This window comes from Aedes albopictus, chromosome 2, assembly GCF_035046485.1.
Source record: "Aedes albopictus strain Foshan chromosome 2, AalbF5, whole genome shotgun sequence".
NCBI classification, from domain to species: Eukaryota; Metazoa; Arthropoda; class Insecta; order Diptera; family Culicidae; genus Aedes; species Aedes albopictus.
In genome coordinates, this window is record NC_085137.1 from 212,813,768 (window position 1) to 212,841,065 (window position 27,298).

Below are 27,298 nucleotides of genomic sequence, written 5' to 3' on the forward strand. Positions count from 1 at the left end.
CATGTATGGGTTTGTTACATTTTTATGTATGGCCCCTTCCAAGGGTACTGGTCCGGAACACGTAAATGGCCATAACTCCGGAACGACTGGACCGATCCGAACCATTTTCAAAAGGAAACAATGGGACCAGATTCCGCGTCGAATGACCCGTCGGTCATTAAAATCGGTTGAGGTTTACTGCCAAAAAGTGATGTGAGTTTTTTTGTGCACACACATACACACACACAGACATCAGGGTTCATTCAAATATTACGTAACGCAAATTTTGGCTGTTTTAGACCCCCTCCCTCCCCCACGTAACAAATTTTGTATGGGAAGTTTTGAAATTTTGTATGGAGCGTAACACAGCGCTAGACCCCCTCCCTCCCCCATTAGCGTTACGTAATATTTGAACGAACCCTCACCTCAATTCGTCGAGCTGAGTTGATTGGTATATGTGACTTGACCCTCCGGGCCTTCTATCAAAAAGTCGTTTTTGGAGTGAACATATAGCCTTTCCAGTACACTTAGTGTACGAGAAAGGCAAAAAAAAATCATTTGAAAATTGTTTGAAAATTTTCAAAACATCAATGCCTAATTTACATGGTGCAAGTGACTTGATTCAAGTAAATGTAAAATGCCCAATTGAATGCGAATTGATCGTGTAAACACCACCGTTCATCTCAGTTGAGCAACTGACTTGACTTAAACGAAAGTTTAACATGTTGAACTTTTTCGTTCAAGTCAAAAGAAATCATCTCACTTGCCCCGTCTAAACCCGTGATTCATGTGAGTTGAATTCAAGTCATTTGACAAATGAGATGAATTCAATTCAGTTTGCTTACGCACCGCACGAATTGAACAAAATTTCAACCAGCGTAAAGTCGGTGGCTGCGTCTTGTAGGAAACCCGACTGAAAAATTGCATACTTAAAAGATATAGCAGACATTCAGGAGCTTTAATTGCGCATTTCCCATCCTACTGGACCCCTTTCGTAGTTTGTATAAGGTTGGGATCGTGAATTAAACAGCGATTTTGCATTGAATCGTGTCGGTGACTTCTGTGCACTTATTCAGCATCTTGTATTACAAATATATACACGATCCCGCATTTATACTAACTGCGAAAGGGGTTCAGTGGGGTGGGAAATGTGCAATTAAGTTGCTTGAAAACTTTCTAATAAAGTTTTATCTTTTTCCAGAATTTATTTTAAACAATTTTTATATATTTAGATGAAACAAAATTCGTGTGTAGGTTTCTAAAAAATCTGTTTTGCTTTTATAAAAAAGGGGCAATTTGAGAAAGGAATCCTTTGAGTAATTCGTGTAGAAAAAAGGAATACATAGAGGAAACCCTGGAGGAATCTGTGGAGACATCTTTTTAAGAATATCTGGAGGAATTTCAGGGAGAAACCTTTTCGGAATCCCTGGAGAAACCCCTAGAAAAATGCCTGTAGGAATCCATGGAGAAATTCATGAAAGAACTTCTGAAGAAACTCTAGGTACATCCCAAGAGGCATCCCTGAAGGAATCCCAGAAAGAATCACTTGAGGAATCCCTGGAGGCATTCTTGGTTAATCCCAGGAAAAATTACCGAAGGAATCCCTGGAAAGATCTCTTAAGAAATCCCTGTAATAATCTGTGTAGAAAGTCATGAAAGAATCCCACAGGAACCCCAGAAGGCGTCCTTGAAAAAATATAAAAAAACACCTGTAAGAATTCTTGGTAAAATCCCTGGAGAATTGATGGACTACCCAACTAACATTTATTGTGAATGTAAACGTCAACAAAGCGTCTTCAATACGGCTTGATGCTGAGTTACTGTGTTGTACATATAGACGGAAGCTTCTATGCAAGCCCTATACCAATGAATCTGGTGAACTTAATCCACATGTATATGCTGTGCGAGCAGCTTCTATGCCACGAAGTCATAGCTCTTTTCTGGGCTCCTATATAACCACCAACTGAATAACATCCTGAGAAGGCGCTTTTTCAGCCTTTTCACTAGAGATGGGAGAACCGTTCGTGAACGGTTCCGAAGAACTAGTTCTTAGAAGAGAATGACTGAACTGTCGTTCGTTTGAAAAGAACTATAGTTCTACGTTCTCTACAAAATAAATCAAAACTGATTGTCTCGCAGAACTATTCTTTCAGTCCAATGGACGGCTCTCTTAGGGCTGTCGAAAATGATCTACCCAACGATCTCACAAAATAGTACTCCCACAGAGAAACAGACGTAGCACTTAGAACAAGTTTCATTAAAAATATCGTCACGAAAACGCAATCGACCAATGCTAAATTTATTGTGTTTGGCCGGGCCATCACTAGATGGCAGTAGTGAGCAAACGTCAAACAGATGCAAAAACGATACCAGCGCCGCGAGTGGCCAATCGATCTACTAGCAGATATTTGAATCAACCGTTAAAAAGGTAATCGATGGGAAGCAAGCAGAGTCTGTTTCTCTGTGGTACTCCGATGACATGCAGCCGGTCGACAAATGGCAGTTGATAAATAATGGATCAATACAGTATCACATCATAAATCCTTGCTATTTTGGCGGAGACAGATTTGCTTTTGTATGTGGACACGTATGTAAATAACACGTACAAACGTCGAACTTCAATTTATAAAATAATCATAAAAACTACTGAACGGAAGAACGGTTCTAAAGAACTAGTTCTTTCTAAGGAACTGTTCAATTGAGAATGGTTCTCTTAAAAGAACTGTTTTGCCAACCTCTACTTTTCACAGTTGTTAAATAATAGTTATACGGCGTCCCCAAATTCAACGATTAAATATAATTAGGTTATGGATACCGTGACGCAATACATGTGGAATTGGAATTATCACTTTTAAAATTGAATAATTGAAGTACTTGCCGCTACTTGGAATTGAACTTCCGATCTCCGTGTCCACTGGTCACGATGATGTCCTCGCTGCCACACTGCTATATATAAATAGCATAGAAATTAACCCGTTTTGTTTTACTCCAGACAAGGCTTCATAATTGTGCCACAAGAAACCTTACCCAACTTCATCTTGCTGCAAAATCTTGTGAAACGTCAAACGCAATAATGTTTACATTGAACAAGCTGTGTGTTCTTCTTCACAGCTTCTAGCTGAAAGAGTGTTCTTTAAACGGCTACGAAGCGCTGCTGTTTTGTATTTTGGCAACATTACAAAACGTACTGTATAAGGCTGTTGTAGTGGCTGGCACTCTTATTCGATTTGCACATCTTCCGGCAAATCTTCCGGCATTGAATTAAAGTGCAATAAAAGCAACCCAAATAATTTCACAGCACAGAGATGGATAGCTGTAAAGAATTTGTGTAGTAGCTATATATCCCGCTTGAAGTTTGTTTTGACAATAATGTTTACATCCGACAAGCCGTGTTGATAAACCAACAGTTTCTTTATTACAGCTTCTAGCTGTAATGAAATCGCATAACGGCCTTTAAAGCGCTGCTGGTGTGGGGATTTGTTAGTATAACGAATTTTACTGTATAGTAGCAGCTGTTTTGTTAGTGGGGACTCCTATTCGATTTGTTCAAGTTTTCACATCTTCCGTGAAATCTCCCGGAGTTGGAATAGAGTGGAGTAAAGGCAGCCCCAGTGACAAGCAATGGATTTCTGAACACCGAGTTTGGTAGCTGTATGGTGCTTGTATTAGCTTATGATTTATATTTGACTAGCTTCCCTTTTTTCAGCGTTGACTGCTTTTATTCGATGGTTACACAACAGAAAGCAAATGACTGAAGCTTATAGCGCTGAAAATGTTAGTTGGGCAATTTAAAAATGAATCCCTAGATTAATCCTTTTAAGTATGGTAGGTGAGGCTGAAGTGAAAGGCTTAGGCGGTCCTACTAGGGCGACGTGGGTATGACGGACCAAATATTAAGAGTATCTTTCAATTCGATAATTCACAGATATCAGATGTCAGCACTGAGTTAGGCTTCTGAATGGACTGATGTCTAATATAATTTGTCTCGTATTCGAACCCTTCGGCTCTCGAATGTAGTCTGACATTTCTGAAAGCGCAAGGCATGCAAGTAATATGCTACAAATCCCTAGAGAAATCCCTGGGGAAATCCTTGGAAGAATCCCAGGAGGAATCTTTGGCAAAATCCGTGGAAGAATATCTCGAATAATTTCTGGAGGAAACCATGGAGAAATCTCCGAAGATTTCCCCTATGAGGAATTTGTGGAGAAATCCCAGGAAGAATGTCTTGTAGAACTTCTGGAGGAATTGCAGTAAGAAATAGGCTAGAGGAATCCCTGGAGAAATTCATGAAAGAATCCATGAAGGAATGCTATAATGCATCGCTAAGGGAATCTGTGGAAGAACCCCTGGAAGATCTCTTGGAGGAATCCCTGGAATATTACTAGAGGAACCGCTGGAGTAATCTATGGAGAAACCCATGGAGGAATTCTGAAGACATCTTTGGAGGAACCCCTGAAGGTTCCTGAGAAGAATTCCATGAGGATTCTGTGGAAAAATTCCTGGGAGAATTTCTGGAGGAATTAATGGAGAAATCCCTGGAAGAATATCTTATATAGCTACTTTAAGGATCCCTGGAGGAAATCCAGCATGAAAACGTGTAGGAATCTCTGGAGAAATCCTTGAAGAAATTTATGAAGCAATCCCCGAAAGAATCCCAGAATGCATCGCTAAAGGAGAAATCGCTGGAAAATACTGGAGAAATCGCTAGAGTATTCTGTGCAGAAATCCATGGAGAAATCACTGAAGACATATCTAGAGGAATCCCTGGAAGAATTCTGGAGGAACATGTGGGGAAATTCCTGAAAGAATACCTGGAAAATCCCTGGAGGAATTCGTGGAAAAATCTCTGAAAGAAACCATCCCTGAAGAAATCCCTGGAGGAATCTGTGGTGAAATCCCTATAAGAATATCTGTAGAATTTTTTGGAAGAATCTATAGAAAAATCCCCAGAGGAAACTGTGAAACTTTTTTTTGACCTGAAGTGGAAGAATGTTTTAAAGAATTTCATAAGAATTTTCTTATTTAAAATCTAGTAGTATTTCAGCCACCATAGCAACATTTCTGCAAGAAGTCTTTTCACCTGGAAGAATCTTGAAAGACCAAAATGACTAGAGAATTCCATTTCAGTTGAAAAACTCCAAGAAACGAAAAATATTGTTGACATGGGGTTTTTTTTTAATACATACATGGGATTTCTATTCTTCCGCAACATCAATGATTCTCGAGCTACTCTAAGACAAATAACGTAAAAGTTGTTACAATAAACAGTTATATAGATCTCTTAAAATGCTTGGGAGAAATGATTAAGACATTGCTTGCAATTTTTAGAATCGGTCATATCGTTTTTTAAATCCCTAAGAGAAATTGCTGTCCACAGCTCAATTTCTTCATTTAATAATAAAATAGATTTGAATTTCTACATTATTTACGGTGGATTTCATGAAGGTAGTCTGGTGAATTTGGAAAAACTTCTGCGAGAATTTGAAAAAAGAATTTAGATGGAATGTTGAGTATACAATTTCTTTATGATTATTTTTGAAAGGAAACTTTTTGACAAATGTTCCGAAATTATTGTTGCGGTTGAAGATAATTTGTGGAACAAATAAAAGAAATACGCAGACGACATTTGTTAAAAAATGTGAAAACTAGCATAATTTTAGAACGCATCAGTTAAATGTAATAGGGAATCGCGCCACTTGGACGGTGGCTTCTATATTCGTCTGTTTTCCACTATAACTCAGTCAAATTTGAACCAATTGACACAACTTTTGGAATGTGGTGGTGAGATAGGTATAGTTTCTACCCGTGTACAAAATTTCAAGTCAATTGGTTCAAAATTGACTGAGTTCTAGTGGAAAACAGACGAATATAGAAGCCACCGCCCAAGTGGCGCGATACCCTAGTTTAATTACAAAAACTTTTTTGAGGATTTTTAATGGTATCGAAATGCCAGTTATTCGAAAAGAATTCCAGTCCATAATATGTGGCAAAGATTTTTCATATCTTTATTTATGAGATGTCCAGCTGGTTCATCTCAAATTTAAGCGGAATTTTATATGAGGAGAGAAACTTCTGTAGAATTTATAATGCTACTACTCAAATTAGTATAAGTATTATTTAAAGAAAAAAAAATCTAGGAAAATTGTTGGCGAATTTTACGAAAAGAAGACTCCATGGCATTGCTGATGAAACCAGTGATTGTACAAATATTACATTTTATAGATATATATTTGAAAAACAATCTAGAAGATTATTTTGCTTAAATCATGAGCGAATTTTAAATTTAAATTTAAAATTAAAGGAATTTCTGACGTTTTTATGATGGCATTTATGATGGCATCTCTCGATTTATTCTTGCATAGTTTAGAGTAAATCGCCAATTAGTGCACACCTTAAAAACTCGCCAATTGTTGCTCACCCCATTACTTGTGAACTTCATAAAGCAAGGGTTTTCAGTTCTTTTGGCTCGCGGTGCATTTTTTGGAAATGAATCTCTACGCCAAATCATTTCAAGCGATGCACAGTGGAAAAAAACCGACCCAAAAAGGCACCTAATTATTGCGGCTGATTGCGATCTTTGAAGCCCACCTTTTCCGAATGGAAAAATGCCAAGGAATCGATTGGTGATAGTTTCATTCACCGGAATTGAGTGTAAGTGTCCATTTTGCCCCATTTTCCCCTAAAAAACACTGTTTTTCTGAATTAAATTATGGTTTCAACTGATTGCGGCTAACCAACCAATTTTTTATTGATGTAGAATTGACAGGTGCATTCTATAGAGCATACCTCGATCTGTGTCTTTGACTGGAAGTGCCCATTTTGCCCCATTTTCCCCTAAAACACTGTTTTTCTGAATTAAATTATGGTTTCAACTGATTGCGGCTAACCAACCAATTTTTATTGATGTAGAATTGACAGGTGCATTCTATGGAGCATACCTCGATCTGTGTCTTTGACTGGAAGTGCCCATTTTGCCTCATTTTCCCCTAAAAATACTGTTTTTCTGGATTAAAAAATAGTTTCAACTGATTGCGGCTAACCAACCATTTTTTTCTTGATGTAGAATTGGCAGAAATATTTCATGAGGCACAGCTCGATCCGTGTCATTGACTGGAAGTGCCCATTTTGACCCATTTTCCCCTATTAATAAAGTTTTCCTAGATTAAAAATAGTTTTAACTGATTGCGGCTAACCAACCATTTTCAATCTGATTTAGAATTAACCGGCGCATACTTTGGGACGCACCTCGATCTGTGTCTTTGACTGGGAGTACCCATTTTGCCCCATTTTCCCCTAAAAATACTATTTTTCTGAATTAAAGACATGTTTCAACTGATTGCGGCTAACCAATCGATTTTTGCTTGATGTAGAATTAATCGGCTCATATTTTGGGGCACACCTCGTTCTATGTGTTTGGGTGGTGGTGCCTATTTTGCTCCATTTTCCCCTAAACTACGGGTTTTCTAGATTTAAAAATAATTTCAATTGATTGCAACTAACCAATATTTTTTCCTGAAATAGAATCGACCTATGCATATTATGGAATACACCTCGCGCTATGCGTTAGTCTGAAATTGCCCGTTTCACCCCATTTTTCCCTAAAATACTGTTTTCTGGATTAAAAAGTTTGTTCCAACTAACCAAAACAGTGTTTTAGGGGAAAATGGAGCAAAATAGGCACCACCACCCAAAGACACAGAACGAGGTGTGCCCCAAAATATGAGCCGATTAATTCTACATCAAGCAAAAATCGATTGGTTAGCCGCAATCAGTTGAAACATGTCTTTAATTAAGAAAAATAGTATTTTTAGGGGAAAATGGGGCAAAATGGGTACTTCCAGTCAAAGACACAGATCGAGGTGCGTCCCAAAGTATGCGCCGGTTAATTCTAAATCAGATTGAAAATGGTTGGTTAGCCGAAATCAGTTAAAACTATTTTTAATCCAGGAAAACTGTATTAATAGGGGAAAATGGGTCAAAATGGGCACTTCCAGTCAATGACACGGATCGAGCTGTGCCTCATGAAATGTTCCTGCCAATTCTACATCAAGAAAAAAATGGTTGGTTAGCCGCAATCAGTTGAAACTATTTTTTAATCCAGAAAAACAGTATTTTTAGGGGCAAATGAGGCAGAATGGGCACTTCCAGTCAAAGACACAGATCGAGGTATGCTCCATAGAATGCACCTGTCAATTCTACATCAATAAAAATTGGTTGGTTAGCCGCAATCAGTTGAAACCATAATTTAATTCAGAAAAACAGTGTTTTTTAGGGGAAAATGGGGCAAAATGGACACTTACACTCAATTCCGGTGAATGAAACTATCACCAATCGATTCCTTGGCATTTTTCCATTCGGAAAAGGTGGGCTTCAAAGATCGCAATCAGCCGCAATAATTAGGTGCCTTTTTGGGTCGGTTTTTTCCCACTGTGCGATGGAAGAACCATCTTCGACCTGGAATTCACCGAAGCAAGTGCTTTAATAGCAGCTTGGCTATCTGAACAGAAGTATATTACTTTGTCCATTACGTGCTGTTGAAGTGCTACTGACTGCACGAGAGTGGACACCAGCAACTGCTCGACCTTCGAGAAGGGAGCCATCAGTGTAACATACGATGCCATCTGAAATACTTCATTCCAGTTGACCAGATGTCTACTCATCCCGAGAAGGGAATTTCGTGGAAAATGTCCAATATGGAAAATTACAATCTATTGTAAGATCACTTGAAGAAAGGTCCACTTTGGTCCACCCAATACACCAATAGTGGAAACAACGAGGTGTGTGTTGATCGGCGGTCGGATCACAGGAGTTTCCTCTAGGAAACCGAGTACCGATAAGCGGTAAGTGCAAGGAAATGCTTCTTGTTTGAGATGAAGGTGTAGTGGGGCAACGTCAAAGAGAATTTCGAGAGCTACTGTAGGAACGAACGCTCCTGACATCGCCATTAAGCACATCCTTTGGAGATGGCCTAATTTTGATTGGATTGTTCTCACTTCGCCCTTTTGCCACCACACAAGACATCCATAGGCCAATGTTGGACGAACAACAGTTGCGTAAATCTATTTGATATACTTGGGTTTTAGACCCCAAGTTGTACCAAAAGTTCGTCCGCATTGCCCGAAGGCCATACAATCTTTCTTGATTCTGAACTCAACATGAGGTGTCCAGGAAAGCTTGGAATCAAGAATGACTCCAACGTACTTTACCTGATCAGTCACATTGATTTCAGAATCAAAGAGACGTGAAGGTCAAACACCATTACGGTTTCGCTTTTCCGTGAAAAGAACAATAGATGTTTTACTCGGATTTACCGAAAGGCCATATTGGCGACACCAACCCTCAACTACCTGAAGAGCGTTTTGCATCAGGTCGAAAAGGGTGCTAATGCACTTACCGACTAACAATGTTGGGTAGTCGTCGGCAGAACCATAAGTAGGAAAACCACTATTAATGAGTTGCCTTAAGAGCCTATCTGCTACGAGATTCCACAAAAGTGGTGGTAAGACTCCCCCTTGGGGGCATCCACAAACACTCATTTTCCTAATCGTCGCTTGACGCAATGTCGAGAAGAGTTGTCGGTTTTTGAGCATTTGGTGAATCCGATTGGAAATCATGACCCCGTGCGAATTCCAATATGGCAGCGAAAGCGAAACGTTGTCGTAGGCACCCTCGATATCTAAAGAAACACCCAAGCAGGATTGCTTTTAAGCGAATGCCTTCTCGATATCGTAAACAACTTTGTGTAAAAGAATCTCAGTAGACTTTCCAGATTGGTAAGCATGTTGGTTCACATGAAGAGGCACGTTGGCCAGATGAACATCACGGATGTGGTGATCCAGAATGCATTCTAAGTATTTCCGAAGAAAAGAAGTCAAACTGATAGGTCTGAAACTCTTAGTTTCTTCATATGCACGACCGGATCCATCTGGGCATTTATTACTGGCTTACTGGCGTGAGCCGTGAAATTCGGAGGCGCATCATCAGCGGAAGTCGGGCCTACTACGGGTTCCAGAAGATGCTGCAGTCTAAAAAGATTCACCCACGCACCAAATACACCATGTACATATCGCTAATAAGACCGGTGGTCCTCTACGGACACGAGATATGGACCATGTTCGAGGAGGACTCACAAGCACTCGGAGTTTTCGAGCGATGCGTGCTAAGGACGATCATTGGCGGTTTGCAGGAGAACGGTGTGAATATGGCCAAAGCGCGAAGGATACGGTTGGCACAAGAACGCGTGGAGTGCAGAGAGCACGATAGGCGGACCAGGTGGAGCGTGGGCGCGACCGACGATGGAGAGCGGCAGCCACGAACCGTGCATTATGGAGAAATTTTGCTGAAAGCGTCTTGGTGTGAATGGAAAAGAACTTTGGAGGGTATAATTATCAACCAGCATCATCAGCGGGTGGTCAACAATAAGTCAAATTATTATTCATCTTAAACCATATGCTCATATAGGGGAACTTATGTATCTTGTTGAACTCAAAGTTGGTCTCAAATTTTGGTCACAAATTTTGGTCGACAAAAATCAATCATGACGAAGAGAACAAACCGATAATACTCAAAGTTTCCTACATTTCGCAATGCATTCAACTTTTTCAAATGTTTGATTGCCAAGATTGCTAGTTTTCATTTTGCAACATTTGAGAGATATGTAGCATCACCATAAAGAAATTAGCCAACCGCAGGCTACTCTTTTTGCTAGATAAAGCATCGATCAATGAATACTTCGATATACATTCGATAAACATCCATGCCAAAGTCAAGCCTTCCCTTAGGAAGGCGCAATGTACCCTAATCCCTTCCTATAGGACACGGAAACCATCACCGGCCACTCCGTATTTCCTGCGCCTTCTCAGGCACGTACCGTAAGTTTCCCGTTCGGGAGCCAAGCGGAAAAGTTAACGAACACGGGAAGCAGCCGGAAGAACAGAAACTCTATCGTAAATTAAATTTTATTATTTCATTTTCCCATTTTCCAGTCTTCCCATGCGGATAATAATGGCCAGCAACCTGTTGTTATTCAGCAGTTGGCCATTAGCCGGGCGACACTTCACCGTGTCGTCGTCCATATGGCAGAGTGGTGTCCAAGGCAAGACGGTGCGGTGCGGTAGGGACACGGTCATGGCCGCGCACTCTTCGGACGTTCTCGCTCATCTTTCTGTCTAAGTGGTGGACCGACGGGCCACCAACTACATCAGTGTCATCCCCCGCAGCAACGGACACATGATTCAAGAGTCTGTACACACATGATGATCTATCTCTATCCGTTCGAACGATATCGATAGGGGAACGTCTCTCTGCGCTCAAGTCCTCGCGATAGTGTCGTGATAGATATCAAGCAAGGTGCGAATCGAAGAGTGATTATTATCAGAATGAAATGAAGAGTTTGCTCAAATTAATTGGAAATAACAGCACAATGAACTACGAACAAAAGAAACACGAGACAACTGTCAATCACTCGTTTAGTGAATGGAACAATGTTCATTGGAGAGCTCACAAATTTCATATGAATATTGGCTATAGCGACAACGATACTATTTTTAAGCAGGTTTAAGGTGTTATGAACTTTCCATAAATAGACTGATTTATATATATATATATATATATATATATATATATATATACATTTTACTTCCATGACCTTCCGTCTCCTCTGAATTACCGCCATGCTATATTATTATCAAGATTTTTCTCCAGGAATTCCCTAAGGAGGTCCGTCAGGGATTCCTCCAAGAATTTCTTCAGGTTTTTCTCAAGGATTTCCTTAAGCGATTTCTCCAGGAATTGGCTCAGGAATCCCCTCAGGGATTTCTTCAGAAATTCCCTCAGGATTTCCGTCAAAAATTTCCTCAGGGATTCTTCTAGACATTCTCTCACGGTTAATAATGAATTCCGTCAGGGATACCTCCAGAAATTCTCTCAGGGATTCCTGGAGGAATTCATTTTTTTCATTTTTTTCATTTATTTAGTTAACATCAAATTCATGATAATACTGAATCAACAATTTGCCGCCATAATACTCGATTTGCAGCTGCAGCTCTCCAACGTCGGTCACGCCCAACACTCGCCAGATCACGCTCCACCTGGTCCGCCCATCGTGCTCTCTGCGCTCCACGCCTTCTTGTACCAACCGGATGGTTAGCAAACACCAACTTTGCAGGGTTGTTGTCCGGCATTCTTGCAACATGCCCTGCCCACCGTATCCTTCCGGCTTTGGCTACCTTCTGGATGCTGGGTTCGCCATAAAGTGCAGCGAGCTCGTGGTTCATCCTTCTCCGCCACACACTGTTCTCCTGCACGCCGCCGAAGATCGTCCTTAGCACCCGTCGCTCGAAAACTCCGAGTGCTTGCAGGTCCTCCTCGAGCATCGTCCATGTCTCGTGTCCGTAGAGAACCACCGGTCTTATTAACGTCTTGTACATGGTACATTTGGTGCGGGGGTGAATCTTTTTTGACCGCAGTTTCTTCTGGAGCCCATAATAGGCACGACTTCCACTGATGATGCGCCTTCGTATTTCACGGCTCACGTTATTGTCAGCCGTTAGCAAGGAACCGAGGTAGACGAATTCTTCTACCACCTCGAAAGTATCCCCGTCTATCGTAACATTGCTGCCAAGGCTTGTCCTGTCTCGCTCAGTCCCACCTACCAGCATGTACTTTGTCTTAGCCGCATTCACCACCAGTCCGACCTTTGCTGCTTCACGTTTCAGGCGGGTGTACTGTTCTGCCACCGTTCCAAATGTCCTAGCAATAATATCCATGTCATCCGCAAAACATACAAATTGGCTGGATTTCGTGAAGATCGTACCCCGGCTGTTGAGCCCGGCTCGTCGCATAACACCTTCCAGGGCGATGTTGAATAGTAGGCAGGAAAGTCCATCACCTTGTCGTAGTCCCCGTCGAGATTCAAATGAACTGGATAGTTCACCCGAAATCCTTACGCTGTTCTGCACACCGTCCATCGTTGCTTTTATCAGTCTAGTCAGCTTCCCGGGAAAGCTGTTCTCGTCCTGGAGGAATATAATCAGGGATTAAGGAAATTTGACAGAGATTCCTTCAAGAATTACTTTAAGAATTCTCCTAGGAATTCCATCAGGAATACCTAGAGAATTTTCCTCAGATATTTGTCCGGAAATGTACTCAGAGATACCTCCAGGAATTCCCTCAGAAATTACCCCAGGTTTTTTTTAGGAATTCCTCCATGAATTGAGGAATTCGCTCAGGAATTCCCTTAGGAATCGAGGAATTCCTCAGCAACTCCTCAAAATTTTCTCTCAGGGATTTCTCCAGGAATTCCCGCAGGTATTTCTGCATGATGTCCTTAAGGGAACCCACCAGGAATATCATCAGGAATTTCTTCAGGAATTCCTGGAGGAACTCCTGAGGGAAGCCCTGGAGGAATCCCGGAGAGAGTTCTTGGATGAATCTCGGAGGGAATTCCTGGATGAATATCCAAGGGAATTCCTGGAGAAATCCCCGAGATCATTCCTAGAGGTTTCTTTGAGAGAACTGCTGGAGGAATCTCTGAGAAAATTCTTGGGAGAATTCCTTAGAAAAATCCTGGAGAAATTCCCTCATCGATTTCTCCAGGAATTTCATCAGGGATTACTCCAAGAATTTCCTCAAAGATTCCTCCAGGATCTCTCTCAGGAATTCCTCCTGGAACTTCAATAGGGATTCCGCCAGGAATTCCCTTAGGAATACCTTCCTGAATTCCGTCAGGGACTCCTCTAAGGATTCCCTTGATAATTTCTCCAGGAATTCCTTTACGAATTCCTCTAGCAATTCCCTCAGGGATTCCTCCAGGAGTTCCCTTAGGAATACCTTCCTGAATTCCGTCAGGGATTCCTCTACGGATTCCCTCGAAAAATTCTCCAGGAATTCCTTCAGGAATTCCTCTAGCAATTCCTTCAGCAACTCCTCTAGCAATTCCCTCAGGGATTCCTCCAGGAGTTCCCGCAGGAACTCCCTCAGAAATTCCCTCAGGGATTCCTAGCAATGCCCTCAGGAACTCCTCCAGCAATTCGCTCAAGGATTACTCCTGGAGTTTCCTCAGGAACTCCTTCAGGAATTCCCTGAGGGTTTCCTCTTGGAATTACCTCAAGGATTCCTCCAGAAACTCCCTCTGGGATTCCTTCAAGATGGGGGAAGGTTTACCCCCAAAACCCCCACCTTGTGCACGGGCTTGCCTTAGGGATTCCTCTTGGAATTTCCGCTAGGATAACTTAAAGAATTGTCTCAGTGATATCTCCAGGAATTTCTTCAGAGTTTCTTCCAGGATTCCAGGATTCCTCAAGGGTTGCACCAGGAGTTCGCTAAGGAGTTTCTGCATGAACTCCTTCGGGGATCCTCCAGAAAATCGCTCAAGAGTTCTTCCAGGAAGTCCACCAGGAATTTCCTCATCGAGTCTTCCAGGCATTTTTCCAGGGATTCCTCAAGTAATTTTCCCCAAGGATTCCACAAGGAATTTCCTGTGGGATTCCTCCATGAGTTTTCGGGGATCAGGGATTCTTCCTGAAATTCCCTCAGAAATTCCACTAGGAATTCCACCAGGGATTTCTGCAGGTATTTCCCCAGGTATTCCTCCATATATTCGCTCTGGGGTTCCTACAGGAATTCCTTCAGGGATTTCTCTAGCATTTTTCCAGGAATTCCCTCAAAGTTTCTTGCAATAATTCCCTCAGGGATTCTTCCAGGAGATCGCTCAGGGGTTCAAATAGGAAATCCCTCAGGGATTCTTCTATAAATTTCCTGAGCTATGCCTCCAGGAATTTCCCCATCGATTCTTTCAGTTATTTCCTCAGGGATTCCCTCAAAAATTCCTTCTGGAATTTCTGCAAAACTTAATAATAGTAAAAAAAACTGTTCGTATTGTGAATCTCGTATCCAAATTTATATCCAAAGGGTGGAAAAAGCAGCTTGCCTCTGTCATAGCGACATCAAACCACATTCCACAAATTTTTCGCTAGCATGAGCAACGTATCCCCCAGCAAAGCGTGTTTCTAAACCTATCGGCACTACAAGGCATCCGAAACATCTCATCGTCACAGAACCTATACGGTTGTGGTGGTTGTTATTTTTAAATTTATCGCTAGGAGCGCATACACTAGGGGGCAACATGAGATGAGCTTTTCTCCAAACCGGAATCATAATATTACGCGCCGAAAAGACGTTGACGACTGCTGGCTGATACCTGCCAGGATTTAAAGACATACCACCTCCACTCTGATGACTGATGGGATGATGGGATGTGGGGACGACGTTGGTCGTGTTTGTAATGGAGCTCAGATGACAACCGAAACACATCTCCGCCGGCCGTGGCTTAACGGATGACGATGATCTCTCGAGGGGAATCGGATGAGTCACGGTATCGATGTGCTACTCTGTGGGGGGGGGGGGGGGGGGTGGGTGGTGCGGGTCTGCCCTCGCCTTTCGCCTTGCGATTATACGGAAAACCGAAAAGGAGAAAAGTGTCTCGTTGATCCGTTTCGGAAATACCAAACTTGAGATTTGTGCTATAGATCTCTCTGATTGCACGGTACAATGGTTCTTTGCGGGAGCCATGTGTGCCATCATCAATGACAGATGACAGAGAAAACGCGGCAAGTGAATTTTCCGACATTGGGTGGAATGATGTTCAACCGGTTATAGGATGCCGATACGGTTTTGTAAGATTGAAGAAGGTGAGGAAATTGGATTGAATTCTGAAAGGCACTTATTACTAATAAATTTCGTAATTGCGGTTACACGTCAAATGCTTAGGAGGAAATTGACGAAGAAGGATAAATATCAATTTACGAGGTTTCACTCAATCATGTCTTAATTTTGAAGAAAAAATATTTGATCCAGGTTTGTAGGTTTGCCTTTTCAAGATAAAAAAAAAATGTTACACTATCATCTATCATCCTTTGTGACATTCCTAAAACTTGTTTAGAGCCGCACGCAAAACATGTCGCATCGGTCTTAATACTTTTAAGATTACATCATGTACTCCTTTTCGGAATTACAAGTGAAAGCATTAAAATTAGGAGTTTCAGGTACCGCAGAAAATAGAATTGATGCGTAATGCACACGAAAACGTAATCTATTTCGCATGATTTGTCTATACCACTGAGAAAGGGCTACAAAACGGTGAGTCGAAAAGGAGAGCGTCTTACATAGCTCTTGTCCTCACAAGTTCCTACCTCATGCTTCCACGGGTCAAGCGATGTCAAAGACCGCCAGCTAAGAGTTGTGTGCTTAGCTGGTAGTTTTTTTTTTTCTTCTAAACCATAGGGGGAAAATCTGCTCTACAAACACCCTAACAGGAAGGTTAGGGTAGTGTGCGGTTTAGGCCGTCTTCTACAACAAAAGTAAAAGTCAGGACTACTCTATCCTCGACCCACTAAAACACATTCCTATGGTCGCTAAACCCTTCGTCTCTCCGGAACCACCAAGAAGGCATTGCTTCAGAGAGGGGCTAGAGCACATCGCACCCTCAAGGATAGCTGCGTAGCCTGCAGCTACGAGCATCGATGACTCGCTTTGGAGAGTCCATCACGGTAGCATGCTGGCGCTTAGCCAGTTTCCCGAGTGGTCCTCGCCACTCCCTTTGTCCTCGGAAGGCGGGCAGAGTCAACCCCGCCCGCGCCAAACTGCTTTGCAGACATCAAGAACTGATGCCCACGTGCAACCCGATTTGACCTGATGAAGGTAAGGGTATCACTACCCTTCAGGCCCTATCAGCTGCACGAGAAGGTTGCTGACAGCAGGGTCTCCACCTGCCCCAACCCTTGCCGGGGACCCCTTTCCAACCGCGGGCTCGGATCCAACCCAGTAGACCGACGCCACGACAGCACCGCTACCGGGACTTCCTCTCCGCGGCCACTTAATCGCTGTAAGGGTCTATCTCGACCGCAGGGCACCGGTATGACCTACGAAGCCGACTCCGAACCCGTGGACCACCTCTGGTACTGCATCTGGACTAGCCATTCTCCGAGTCCACGCGCCACCTCCTCTGTAGCTCCCAGACGATACCCAAGCAACACACATGTTATAATGGAGTTACGACAGCGCAAGTTTTGGTTGGTTTGGGTTTGGTTTGGTTTGGTAATTCTAACATTGTGTTGAAATAACGTAAAATAAACTTCTATACAACCAAAACTTGCGCTGTCGTAACTTTTATATAACATGTGTGTTACTTGGGTATAGGTGATAGCCGTTAAAACGGCGTTCCAGCCAAACTCATCCCTACACATCCTCTGGACCAAGTTGTCCGGGTTTGAATCCTCCCCGCATGTGGCAAGCATGCGGTCACGCATTGTGCGAAAACGCGGGCACACGAACACCATTGCACACTGGGCATTCGGGAGAATCCGCATGCCCGAAACGGTGTAGATACTGTCGGAAGCAACCATGACCTGTAAGGACCTGTGTCAGGTGGAATGTAACTTCCCCATGGCGCCTATTAATCCAACTATCTACCCTCGGTATCAACCTATGGGTCCACCTTCCTTTGGTGGAACTGTCCCACGCGCGCTGCCATTTGACCATAGAGGCCATCCTGGCAGTCCCGCGTATGCCTCTTGTGCCGCGCATTTCGAATCACTCCATCCTCACTGATAAGAATGCTGATAGGCACCATACCAGTAATGACGCAGAGAGCGTCGTGTGACACGGTACGGTACGCGCTCGCAACCCTCAGGCACATAAGCCTGTAAGTAATTTCCAGCTTCCGTCGGTAGCATTTAGTACTTAGCGCGGTGCCCCACGCCGGGCCGCCATACCTAAGTATGGACGTAGCAACACTAGCCAGAAGCTTGCGCTTACTGGCGTACACCGCTGAGCTATTGGACATCATCCGGGACAGTGCCGCAATAGCTGTGGAGGCTCTTTTACGGTCATAATCGACGTGGCTACCGAAGGTAAGCTTATCGTCGATCATCACGCCCAAGTGTTTGACGGAGCGCTTTGACAGGATAGTGCACTCTCCTACACTGATCTCCGTCTGCTGCTCCGACTTCAGGTTGTTAACAACCGTCACCTCTGTCTTGTGGTGAGCCAGCTCCAGTTTCCTGGACCGCATCCACGCCTCCACAACCTTGATCGAGTGGTTGGCAGTCAACTTTACCTCTTCGATCGTTTCACCGTAGACTTCGAGCGTAATGTCGTCGGCAAATCCGACAATCACCACTCCCACTGGGTACTCTAACCTCAACACCTCGTCGTACATGACATTCCATAACACCGGACCCAGGATGGAACCTTGCGGGACTCCTGAGGTTATGTGAAAGCACTTCCGACCCACCTCCGTGTCGTAGACTAGTACACGATTCTGAAAGTAACTTCCGAGAATCTTGTACAGGTACTCCGGTATTCCCAGACGCAAGAGTGCATCGGCAATAGCAGACCAGCTGGCGCTATTAAACGCATTCCTTACATCCAGAGTCACTACCGCGCAAAAGCGAATTCCCCTCCTCTTAGGCTCGAGTGCTTTCTCGGCGGTTTTTGTAACCGACAAGATAGCGTCTACGGTGGACCTCCCCTTCCGGAAGCCGTACTGGATACTCGAAAGACCATTTTCGCCCTCGGTGAACCTCAACATTCTATTGAGGATGAACTTTACGAGCACCTTCCCCGCCGTGTCAATCAAGCATATTGGTCTATATGCCGACGGGTCTCCGGGTGGTTTCCCCGCCTTTGGCAATAGTACCAGGCTCTGCCTCTTCCAAGCATCTGGGAAAACTCCCTCGTCCAGGCATTTCTGCATAGCAGACCTGAACATCTCGGGAGCCTCTGCAATAGCTACTTTTAAGGCCAGGTTCGGACCTGGGGCCTTACCTACGCTAAAGGACTTAGCTATCCCCGCAAGTTCCACATCGGTGACCCTCTCCTCATCGCCAGCCCCAGTCCCCGGCTGTCCTACGAAAGGAGGCCAAGGACTAGGATCATGACGCGGAAAAAGTCCTCCAATAATCCCCTCCAACATCTCTGGAGATTGCTCTCAGAGCGTTCATGATTAACAAAAATTTTAATCATGATTAATCATTGATGATTAAAATTCCAATTTTGGTGATTATTGATTATGATTAATGATTAATTTGATTTCTAGGATGATTAAAGATTATGATTAATGATTAAAATTGGTTTCATCTGTGATTATTGATTATGATTAATGATTAAAAATGACTCATTGATTAAAAATCATGATTAATCATGATTAATCAATCACAAAAAACTGGAAATGATTAAAATATTTTTATTGTTTAACAGGTTTTTGAAGTTTCAAAAGTGAAAGGTAACAAGAATCATAAATTATATTATTTAGAACAGCATTTGAACCAATTTAAATTGGATCATATATTTTATATGATGAATCATTTTTGGTGATGAATGATTGATGATTGATTACACTGAAAATATATTTTGTTTCATTGTACGAAATCGCTCGTCATGTTTACAAATGCCATTCGTTGTTTTCTGCAACGAAAAGCTTCGTAATGTGCATGAGTTCGTTTCGTACAAAATTGCTCCGACAAGTTTTTCTGTCTCTTTTTTTTGTCGGAATGACATAAAACATGCTTAAAAAATTAACACACGTCCGTCCACTTAGATCTCACACGCTTCGATTCACGTATCTTCTGATTGATACCTACCAGTGCTAGCCACCCATCTGTGGGCGCTCGTTGAAGCCGTTCGAAAACAACCAGAACGCTTTCCACTTTGGTTCTGTTTATAAATAACTTTTACTTCCAACCGAGAGCATGTTTCCTTTCCTCTTCTCGCACACGCATCGTCATATGCTCATGAAAACATGTTGCTTTGTTTTCTCTGCGATCCAATCAATCGTCAGTGATGACTGCAAAGCTTATTTGCTTTCTACGAAGCAAAATTTTCTTTTTACGCATGGTTAGTAAAAAAACGTTTGACATTTGTTTATTTTGTTTCATTTTACAAAGTAGGAGCTAAAATCTACGAATGAACAAGTTTAGCGTCTGTCGGATTCGTGATTTCGTACATGATACAACTCTATTTGTACTGTTTCAGCATGGTGGTACGAATGGACCGTACATTATACGAAAATTGCTTTCAATTTACGAAAACTGGTTTTACGAAGCATATTCGTTGAGGTTTAACGAAAGAATATTCTGAGTGTAGTATTTTTTCTTATGATTATGATTACTGATTAATGATTAGATTGCAAAAACAGTGTGATTAAGATTATTGATTAAAGATTAATTGAGATTTTTTTGTGATTATGATTAATGATTTTGATTAATCTTAATCATTAATCATTAATCATGATTAAATTTATGATTAATCATTAACGCTCTGTGCTCTGTAGGAGCCATCACACCTCTCGTCTTGGCCATAACGACCCTGTAGGCGTCACCCCACGGGTTCGTATTGGCACTATGACAGAGACCCTCAAAGCAGGCCTTCTTGCTTACTCTTATCTCGGTCTTAAGCGCGGCTTTGGCAGCGGCGAACACCACCCGCCGTTCGTTTCGCTCTTCCTCTGATCGTGCTGCCTGCATCCGCCGCCGCCTAGCCCGTAGGCAGTGAAACGATTCTCTTCGAGCCAGGTTTTTCTGCTCGCTAATTCCAGACGGGAATCGGCCAAAGCCCCAAGCTGCTGGTCTTGAGCCGACGGCTGCTTCCGGGGTGGGCACTCAAGGCCTCTTTTTGGTAACCTGGATCTCAGGGTCGTTGAGGTGGTCTTGGAGAATTCCTAGGGGTAGGTGTAATGAAAAGGCGGACAATACAAAGTCGAACGGACAATGGAAAACAAGATTTCTAACATTACAAAAATTAAACAAATAAGCTGTGGTTCAGAGGGCCATACAACATTTATTAAAATCTAAACTTTCGAGAAAAAGGGTGTTTATTGGAAAATATTGAAAGGGGGAGGGGTTTACAATAATGGAGTGAGCTCACCGGTACGTTGCGGCCGTTGCTGCTACGATGAACTGGTATTTCTGGCTTCATCGTCCTGCTTCCTCTTCTTCTTTTTCCTCTTCTTCTTCTTCTTCTTCTTCTTCTTCTGCTTCTTACACTTCTTCTTTTCGGCTTGTTGCTTCCTCTGGTCAGTTTCAGCTTTTCAATTACATTCCACCAAAAGGAGGGGGGGGGGACGGTAAGGCCTCAATAGCATACGGCCATAGTTCCGGGGTCCGGGAAGTGATACACTGCGCGCTTTTGGTTGGTGGTCTTCGAGCGAGTGTGCACCATTGTTCGACCGACGCCAACAGTCTTGGCTTACCACACACAATAGTCCATCGGTCACCACACAATTATCTTTTTTTGGACGTCACATTACACAAATTTTGCACCACGCACTCGCTTGGAATTGGCATACGTTATGGTCAGTGGTGCCTGACTCGACCAGCTTTAACTTATGATGACTCATCATCTTTTGGTGCACTTTGCTGATCGTCCGTGGTGCGGCACAACACTGACCCGTACAGGCGAACTTTTAATAATTTATTATTGGGTATTTAGCTGTTGGATTTTATGTTCACCTTAGCACTTATCACAAAATTAGGTTTAATGTAGGATAAGTTTTGAAAATATATACGGAACTAAACCGGTTTAAAAAAAAACAGACAATACCGGACCGTCACTCCGTCAGCCTCCCCAAATTCTGCCATGTCATTTATAGTCCTCCCAGAAGGCCCAAGGAGAGAAAGGGGGGGGGGGGTAGTCCTTCCACCCCGCAGCTTGACTTATTCAGAAATTGCATATCATGGCTTTGGTGACAAATACTTATTCAAAGACGCCGATTATGATGACAGTTACTTACACACTAAACAGATTTTAACAAATTTTTGAGTAAGGTGTCATATAAATTTAGTTTATTAAAATGCCGATTTGAGGCTACACGCGAAGCCTTGACACTACCTAACGGACACTTGTTTTTCATTTTTTTTTTGTAAATAAATAATCTAGTAATTGTATATAAATCAATCTGAATAAATATGTAAATAAAGCATCTAATATTGAATAGTAAATAAATAAATAAATAAATAAACTAACAAATAAATAAATAAATAGAAAAAAATAAATAAATATAAATAAATAAATAGATAAAAAAAGCATCTGAATAATAAACAAATCTACAATCGGAATATATGAACAGAACAAAATAATTAAATAAATAAATGAATAAACAAATAAATAAATAAATAAATGAATGAAAAGACACCTTAAGCTACTAAGTGTAAAATAAACATAACTCAAACACACAACAGTGGAGACCAACATTTATAATACACTTAGGCATTTAAATAAATAATATAAAGATACAATATTCAATAAAAAAAACAATAACAATAACATGCTCTTAACCAACAGCTAGCCTTTCCACCACACAAGGGGCTGTTCATAAACCACGTAGACCAAAATTTGGCCATATCAGACCCCCCCCCCTCCCCCCTCGTTGACTTTTGTCCATACAAAAATTTTGAAATTTGTATGGACCGTAGACTTTGGCCAGACCCCCCCCCCCTCCCCCCACGTGGTTTATGAACGGCCCCCAAGACATTGTTACCCAAACGGTTGGTAACAATCGTCTCCTCTACGATGCTTCACGTCACCTTAGTGGGACCAAGATGAATGCTACGATGCCCGTGAAAGACACGTCTGGACAGTTACTGACCGACCCGGCGGACCAGTTGAAACGCTGGTTCGAGCACTTTGGAAACCTTTTTCAAGTGTTGGCCACGCCATCAATACCTCAGCATGATTCGCCAAGGTTTCGAAGCATTACCCGTGTCAACACCGAAGCTCCATCAGTGCAGGAGATAGAAACAGCCATTCGTAGCATGAAATCGAACAGGGCCTAGAAGTCGATTGTATATCAGCTGAGATGCTCAAAGCTGACCCCGTAGTATCCGCACAACTACTGCATCAATTATTCTGCAACATATGCGAAACCGCGACATTTCCGGCCGACTGGATGCAAGGCGTCTAAGTAAAGGTACCTAAAAATGGTGACCTGACTGTATAAGATAATTGGCAGGGTATCATGTTACTGTGTATCGTTCTCAAAGTCCTCTGCGAAGTGATCCTTAACCGGACACAGGAGAAGATTGACGCAATTCTCCAACGGCAGCAAGCAGGATTCCGTGCCGTACGATCCTGTGTGAACCATATTGTCACGCTTCGTCTTATTCTGGAGCAAATCAATGAATTCCAAGAGTCTCTCTACCTGGTGTTCATTGACTACGAAAAAGCTTTCGACCGTCTCAATCACGAAAACATGTGGGAAGCCTTCAGGCGCAAAGGTCTTCCTGAGAAAATCATCGGCCTCATTGAAGCACAGTACAGGACATTTTCGTGCAGAGTACTGCACAACAGTGTTCTGTCCGATCCCATCCGGGTCGTTGCTGGAGTGAGGCAAGGATGTATACTATCACCGTTACTGTTCCTTATCATAACCAAATCGTGGATTGCTGTGGCAACCCATTACCATGGAGCACTTAAATGACTTCGAATTGGCTGATGACGTTGCCCTCCTAGCTCAACGGCGCTCTGATATGCAGAGCAAGCTCGATGATCTTGCCAATCACTCCTCAGCGGCAGGTCTTACCATCAACGTCAACAGGACCAAATCGTTGGATGTAAACACGGTCAACCCTTTCAGCTTTACGGTAGCTGGGCAATCAGTGGGGAATGTTGAAAGCTTCCAATATCCTAGAAGCCAAATGGCGGCACCAACACCGACATAGGTGCACGGATCAAGAAGGCGAGAACTGATTTTGCGATTTTAAGAAATGTATGAAAAAACAGCCAGATCAGTAGACGCACAAAAATCCAAATTTTCAACTCGAACGTGAAATCTGTGCTGCTATACGCCAGTGAAACCCGGTGTGTATCAGTGGAGAACACGCAACGGCTGCAGGTCCTAATCAATAGATGCCTGCGGTATATAATTCGTTCATGGTGGCCTCATAATTGGATCTCCTACGTGGAGCTCCATCGTCAATATCATCAAAAGCCGATAGCGACAGAAATTCGGGAGCGAAAGTGGAGGTGGGTCGGCCACACTCTACGCAGGGGCGGAAACGAAATCTGCAAACAAGCGTTAGATTGAAATCCAGCAGGACATCGCAGCAGAGGCAGACCCAGAGGCTCATGGCGGCGCAGCCTCAACAACGAAATCAAGCAAGTCGACAGAAATTTGACCTGGCCACAGGCCAAGGTGATAGCTGGATGGAAATATTTTAATTCGGCCCTCTGCACCACCGTGGAACTGAAAGTTAGTAAGTAGTCTATACCTCGCGTATGCGAAATATAACCGTGCACTTCCAGATATTATAATTTTTATTAAAGGTTTTTTCAGGTTGGAGATTACTACGAAAGAAAAGCCCAGAACGTAGAAGGTCTCCCCCATCCTCCACTGATCTCTATCGAATTTTGAAATCAATACTATGTAGGTAATCAAATTGCCTTTCTTCTGTTGTTTTTCTCTCATTGGGGTGTGATATTGAAACCAAATGGAGAGAGGTGTACAAGATGAATCGTAAACCTTACACTGAGAAGGCATACTAATGAAATTTCAAGCCTAACTTTACCAAACACCGTATCTAACAAAAATCACGAACGGAGAAAAACGAGGGGGAAGTTCGCTGTTCCCATAGCAACTCATACATTGAGCATTTAAGGAACGTGAAAAATCCGGGTATTTTTCACAAATCACCCCCAAAGATGAGTGATACAAATAGTCCTTAAAGAAATTCAGCGCCTCATGTGAAAAATTCTTTTTTGTTTACATATGTTACAAACGGTGTTTGGTTAAGTTAGGCTCGATTTTTGGTTTTTGTTTAAGAACTCTGGATTTGCAGAGCTCGTTCCCAATTTAAAAGAATTATTTCCTGATACAAACCAGAAACGAGTTATTAGTATTAGCACAGACAAACAGACGAAACACTCTGATAATTCCCAACGTACTCCGATCTATTTAAAAATTTGATAGTTGGCCAACTACCCACATGTGGCGCTCCCATCGTATTTGTTCGAGTTTGACGTTTGCCCACTACCGCCACTTAGTGCATGGTTAGCCAAAATATTCGAAGTGTTACATCAACTACTAAATTAGAGAGACTCGGCTTAAGCGGCAACCTTCTGCGTTGGTTTGAATCGTATCTTACTGTGCGTAACTAAGCGTCTCCGTAGGCGATTGCCAATCCACCGAGTTCTTGGAAACATCCGGAATTCCCCAAGGAAGTCACCTAGGGACTCTGATTTTCCTACTCTATTTTAATGACGTAAACCGCATGCTGCGATGTCCTCGGCTGTCATACGCGGACGATATGAAGCTTTATATTTCAATCCGTTCCATCTCTCACGCCATGAAACTTCAAGAAGATATCGATTCGTTCGCAACATGGTGCGCATTAAATCGGATGGTTGTGAACCCAAGTAAATGTTCGGTGACCTCGTTCTCCCAAATAAGTCAACCAATTCAGTTCAACTACAAGCTCCGTGACGCAACAATCCAACGCATAGATCAAGTGAAAGATCTTGGGGTATGTAATCCTGGATACTAACACATAACATAAGTGGAACTCTGACTCAAAAAGTTGATGCCTTTTCGATTTCGTACAGGGCATCGAAATGTCAAATGCGTTATAACATTATTGCCATACCATACCATTTTTCAGCACGTATACCATTTTTCATTGCTGTGAAGTAAAACAAAGATCTCAAAGATCTAGACTGGCAGCACGTGATGATTTCAAATAGGACATAAATTGTGATGAAACTTTGAAACCTCAAATCAAAAATACGATTTCTTGCCTTAAATATAAAGGGAGATCGATATGAGAAATGTGGATGCGTTATTTCGAAGATTTCAATGAATATATGACAAAATGAAGAAATGGATTTCCAGCAGCTAGTTTTGCGCATGTCTCAGATGCCAATCTTCATTCCTGTATTCTTTGCCAAAACTGGAATACTAGTAGGATCATATGTTTTTTGTTTACCAAAACAAATGACAGATCGACGCCTTTTATAAAAGATATAACAGTTTAACGTGCTGGAAAAAGGATACAACTTTTTTCTTCGATCGGGCTATGGAGTTCCACTTATGTTATGTGATACTAAGCTTACGTTTAAGCACCATGTCGCATATATCGTTGACAAAGCGTCTAGGACCTTAGGATTCATTTTTCGCATCGCCAAGGACTTCACCGACGTTTACTGTTTAAAATCCCTGTATTGTTCCTTGGTCCGTTCAACCCTCGAATACTGCTCTGCTGTTTGGTATCCGCATTATCAGAATGGTTCTAACTGAATCGAATCTGTGCAGCATCGTTTCATCCGCTATGCGCTCCGTCTGCTTCCATGCATGGCGTAATCCGCTCCGGTTACCAAGTTACAGCAATCGATGTCAGTTGATTCGACTCGAAACTCTCCAATCGCGCAGGGATATGGCAAAGGTTATGCTCACGGTGTACAATATTTAGAAGGTGATACCTTCCGGAAATCTGACAGTTTTTTGATGACGTAATTCAAATCGTTCATAGGCGTTTCCACAATGATCTAGTACTCCTCACCAATTTTATCAACGTAAAACGATAAGAACAACGTCACATGTTTACATCCAAAAATGATGTTTACATAGGTTACTAGCCTGCCTTGTGATATTTATGCCGTGGTTATGCTTATTGCCGACACTTGCAGGGAAGAGTCGTTTGACTTGAACGTTCGTCCTAGGGCCCTTCGCAGCAACGCGATGCTTAGATTGCCTTTCCGACGAACCAATTACGGTCAACACACGGCGCTGATTGGATTGGAACGTGCGTTCAATAGAGTTGGTCACCTTTTCGACTTCCACTTGTCCCGCCAAAGTTCACTTTATGAAAAACCAATACTCTTTACCACATGAACCACAAAATATTGACGTAGGTATGTTTAGTTTTAGCTAAAAAGTTAAAATTTTTGTAAGGTCAGTTTTTGGGAAACTGTAGCATTAAAATGAATGACCACGAAATTCATATATTATACAGTTGACTCTCTACATCTCGATATTGAAGGGGCCATCGAGATAGGGAGAGATCGAACACAAGAACCATTTTGTAATGTACACTAGATTGAAAAATCGTCCGTAGCTAGGAAAAACCGTCAACAAACAGATGTCACTTCGCCTTCCCAGAATGTTTTGCACCTAAGAAACGAGATCTAGCAACCTGTAAAAACGGACATATCGACATATGGAGAGAAAATCTAGAACAAAAACGAAAGGGTTCGCATCGAGATAGAGAGATATTGAGATAAGGAGATATCGACATGTAGAAAGGTAAAATGTATGCAGAATGAAGGGACCGAC

At 42.4% G+C, this 27,298-nt stretch overlaps 1 protein-coding gene across 3 annotated transcripts in view; it reads right to left on the reverse strand.

The window, feature by feature from the left end:
- The window catches only part of LOC109622009 (uncharacterized), a 239,144-nt gene that overhangs the window by 188,374 nt on the left and 23,472 nt on the right, over window positions 1-27,298 (reverse strand). The gene's annotated exons all lie outside the window — the stretch shown is intronic.